The sequence below is a fragment of the Brassica oleracea genome, chromosome C2, assembly GCF_000695525.1.
Source record: "Brassica oleracea var. oleracea cultivar TO1000 chromosome C2, BOL, whole genome shotgun sequence".
In the NCBI taxonomy this organism is placed as follows: Eukaryota; Viridiplantae; Streptophyta; class Magnoliopsida; order Brassicales; family Brassicaceae; genus Brassica; species Brassica oleracea.
The window spans coordinates 36360639-36365762 of record NC_027749.1 but is presented as its reverse complement, the minus strand read 5'-3'; positions in this window follow the sequence as shown (position 1 = coordinate 36365762).

Genomic DNA, 5124 nt, shown 5'->3' with positions numbered 1-5124 from the left:
ACCAAGCTGGTACCAGAGATCTACACCAAGGACGAGATCAATGAGATGTTCTATGGAGTCTGTGGAGAACAAGAGAAGAACAAATAAGCTTTCCAGATGAAACTTGATGGTGTCTACTATCCATTGAATGACAGTATCGGTTGGCCAACTACTTGCATGGAGGAGATGAAGCAAGACATAGCCAAAATTCAACATGCTACCGACGTTGCTCGATCGTCATCGATCGACAGAGATCAACATACATCGATCAACGTTCGTCAACGCACATCGATCGACAACCAGATGCCAACATCGGTCGACGAAAATACACCACGCCCACATATGATAAAGTCTCAAGAAAATTTTCACACTAGGAAATAAATAGATCAGTTGGTAGAAGGGATCTATAGAGCTCCGGAAACTACATAAGAGAGGCTTGATGGGAGATGTGATGACATCTATTTCCCAATGGATCTAAAAATTAGTGCTTTGACTTCCAAGATTGAAGCTATACAAGGGGAATTGGTGGAGATTCAGAGATTCATTGCCCGTCGACCAGAAGCATCATCATCGATCGACAGACACAACAACAAATCAGCTGACTTTCATCACTGAACATCGGTCGACGACGCTACAAACCGAGGCTGGCTAGTACCAACGATGACATCAGACATGTCCGACACACATTACCATGGAGAGGAGATCTCATCTGACACTTACGCAACACTTAGAAGACATCAGTTCAGCCTTGAGAGTCTTGAACAAAGATTGTAGTGGATGGAAAACACAACTACAACAATGAAGGAAAAATGGCACACAGGGGATGAAGCAATGAGAGACTTCAGTGGTACATGGTTCAACAAGCGCAGAGACGAGATGGATATTGGTTTTCCAACAAGTTCAAACTTTCAACACTAACTAGCCAAAATACCTCCAAAGTTAAGCTAAATGACTTTAACAAAGCGCTGAGTGCGAGACAACCCACTATTAGGCAATTTTTATTTAGTTTTTATTGATATACTATTTATGTTGGTTTTTAATTATTGCAGGTCATGAAAATAAAAAACACAAAAAGAAAATCCGAGTAGACGATTGCCGTAAGTATCGACCGACGAGAAGCTGTCGACATCGATCGACATTGGCTAACCTACCTCGGCCAATATCAACATCCCTACATCGGTCGACATCCATTCCGGTCTGGTATATCGTTCTAACTTGTTACATTGAGTCCTTATGATTTAGTTATCACCATAACTCCGACTGAATTTACACTGGGGACAGTGTAGTCTAAGTTTGGGGGTTTACTGATAGTAATTTATTTATGAGTTTTATTAAAACGTTTTTTCAAAAAGTCTTATTGAGTCAAGAAGAGGATAATGAACTTATAGATTTTTGCTTGTTATCTAACCACTCTTTAGCACCATTCTATACTTACTGATTGCAGATAGTATTAAAGATACTAAAGTGAATCAACCTGTCAACTATTCACACTTGCTGAGACTGTTTGAAAGAACAAAAGCTGACCTCCAGCACTAAACTTGACACAACTGCTTGTCTTGGGGCTTGGTATGCATCTGATCGGATTCTTCAAACAAGTCTGGAAGGTAAAGCCTTGTGTAGATAGATTAATCACCCTTTCTCTCTCTATTTTCGGAATATAGATAGTTTTTAAAAAAAAATAAAGAAAAAAAAATATTACTACTATTATGTATATCTACTAGGTGTTTTCCTGCACCATGTGCAGTACGAAATTTTTTAAATCTAACTTATATTTAGAAATAAATTTTATTAAATATTATAGATTTTACTATTTTCTTACTAATATTTAATATAGATTTGAGATATATTTAATCAATTTGTATAAAACTAATAAAAATGATATAACATTGTATAATTATCAAAAATTTAGCCTAAACAATATTTATAAAATTTGTAGGTATATAAAAAACTATTGATCTTACGATTAGATATTTAAGTTTTAAAAAAATTCTAGAAATTTTTGAAAGCTTTAGTAATACAAATTGTATAATTATACAAAAATAATAATATTTCAAAATTTGAAATGTTATATATGAATATATTTATTTTATACATGATGTATGATCTATTACCATATTTAAAAAAGTTTACCAAAAGGAAATATAAATATTAAGTGTAATATATGAGTTATTACCATATTTTAAAAAATTACCAAAAATATAAATTAACATTAAATGCAATTGTCCATGTCATATTAAAATATAAGACATGTCATCAATTTCAGTAGCCATGTCATATTTGTTTTGTGAAATTGATTGTAGAAAGGACAAGTGGCAAAATCACTTCGCAAATATAGTCTAGGGGATTAGAGATTTATTAGGAAGGAATTCGAACAGGACTTGGTGGATACAACCATTAAGGCTTGCGTCATAAGAATTCTATAGGTAAAGGATTACAACAGGACTTGGTGGCTACAATCATTAAGACTTGCTTCACAAATAATCTTAGGATATAGGTCAAAAAGAAGTGAACATGACTTGGTGGCAACCACCGTTAAGGCTTGATTCATAGAAGCCGGTCCAATCTTGGTCAATGATCTTGCTAAATAAGCATACTTTGACTAAGAGAGAAAATTAGTAGAGAGAGAGGATAGAAACTAATGTTTACCTGCAGGTCCATATACTTGTTTGAAAGTCCTTGCATCCTGTGATCGATACCCCCTAGGTAAAGCCTACATTTTTATTTATGCTAAGAAATGAGGTTGGTAGAGGGGAATGTCAGACAAGATTTGCTAAGTTGTTGGCTAGATGAATTTCGTTGCTAAGCTAAGATATGGTATAATGTGCTTTTGTGAATAGGACTGCTAATGTTTACCTGCAGGTCCATATACTTGTTTGAAAGTCCTTGCATCCTGTGATCGATACCCCCTAGGTAAAGCCTGCACTTTTATTTATGCTAAGAAATGACGTTGGTAGATGTTAGGGGATTTTTGTGTAGGATCTTTATGAGTCCTACGGAACGATGGACAAGGCTAGTATTTGTATTGATTTGCAAGTAAGAAAGTAGAAGGAGACGTTTTATTAGATCAAAGAGCTGGAACTACAAAAGTTTTGAGTAAGAACTCTAGTTCTAGCCGCCTAGCTCTAATCTCTAAGTCTCGAAGTGTCGATCCCTTGCTTTAGGGTTTAGGTTCCCTTTATATAGTCTTCCTAAGGCAGATCTTAGTCGGTTGGAGTAGGTCAAACTCTTCCATATTTGGAAATATGGAAGGTTCTCCCTATCAGAAGTTTTCCATTTTCCGGAGGAAGGGTAGCGATCCTAAGACCGAACCCGGAAAACGCCATAGCGGGGAACCGGGGTTCCTTCCAGCGGGGATCCTGGGAACCGGGGTTCCTTCCAGCGGGGATCCAGAGGCCGGTGTCCTGCCTGGGGTCTGGAGGAATTCAATACCTGAGTATTTCCGCCAACAGTTTGCCCCTTATTGCTCGATTTCGTCATCGAACTTGGGGAATAACCTGTGCACTCAAGTTAACCGGAGTTGCTCATTCTCAGCAGGCTTCCCTTAGGCAGAACATCGCTCCAGTAATCCCGCTATCCCGGGTTCCACTAAGGCCGGAACCGTATTCTGAACCCGGGGGATGATCAAGTTTCCCCTGCATCAGACCTGGGTCTTGTGCTGTTTACACCGCTGATTCTCGTAGAGGACGGGGAGCTCTGGGCTTCTGATGATGTCTTGGAGACGGTGGAGCCTAGAGCTCTGATTTTTCCTGAGGAGGAATTGGCGTAGGAGCGGGTCCTAATGCTGGCGCGAATAGAGTTCGGGATCGCCTGAGGTTACCATTTCTGGTACCGATTCTCGCCTGATTCTGAAGATCTTACTTCCTTAAATATAGGAGATTGACTGGGATCCACTTTGCCAGGGAAGGAATGATTTTTGAATTTTGAATCTCCCCCAAAATCTGGAAGTTCATAGGTTTGCGGCTTCTTTGGCAATTTTCCCAATGGTTCCTTCTTTATAGGCTTTGCCTTTCTTCTCTCCCTTCTTATTTCTTGCTCTCTCGTCGTCGGCGCCTTGAGCTCAGGTAATTTTTTTCTTTTACCTTTCTTCTAGTTCTTCGGGTTTTGGTTAGATAGATCGGACCTCTCGTTAGGTTTCCTCGGATTTTAGCTTTCTCATCACCGCGACCCACTGAATAGGAACCATTGGCATCATGGTGGAACTCCTACCAGGAGGAGCTCCCCCAATCCGAAGGAATAACCCGGACTCCTACGCAGAAACCCCCTTCGTGGAAGGAATCGCCTCGGTCGAGATGTCTAGGAAGTTTTCCTTCCCCAGCATAAAGATGTACGATGGCACGGGCGACCCCGACGATCATATCGCTCAGTACAAGCAACTGATGCTCGCGGTTGCGCTTCCAAAAGAATCCCGCGAAGCTATAATGTGCAAAGGCTTTGGCTCCACTCTGATAGGACCTGCCCTGCAATGGTACATCAACCTACCCACCAAGTCCATATCCTCTTTTGCGAGCCTCAGCGACAAGTTTGTGGAGCAATTTGCAAGTAGTAGGAGCCTGGAGAAGACTTCAGACGGTCTCTACGAGATTCTTCAGCATCGGGTAGAATGATATACCATGGATTTGACCCATTTTGATCCATGGTATATAAGTGTTTTACTATCTATATATTATATATTCTATCCTATTAGGTATGTTTTCAGGTTCAGAAGTATCTTGGAGTAAAGTGATGATTATGGAGCATTTAGGAGCTTAAAAGAGATTTCATCCGAGCTGACCATTAGAGGTCGATATGCAGAAGAATCAATCGATCGATGCACACTCAGTGCCGTCGATCGATACAGAAGAGAAGCCTCGACGATTGAAGATTATGATCGATCGATGTACATCCTGTACCATCGATCGATGTCGAGACGTGGAACACACGACTTGGTTCCAGCCGACTTTAAACCCAAGGCTTCACCAAATTACAAGATTACCCCTGATGAGTTTTTAACCTAATAGTTATATACTTGCCTAAGTGTTAGGAGGTAGGAGAGTTTTTACCATCATTGTATTCTTACTTTCAGCAAGAGAGAGAGAGAGTTTTAGGAGAGAAGATCATAGAGAGATTTGTGATTGGAACTCCATTGATTCATCTATTCTATTCTAT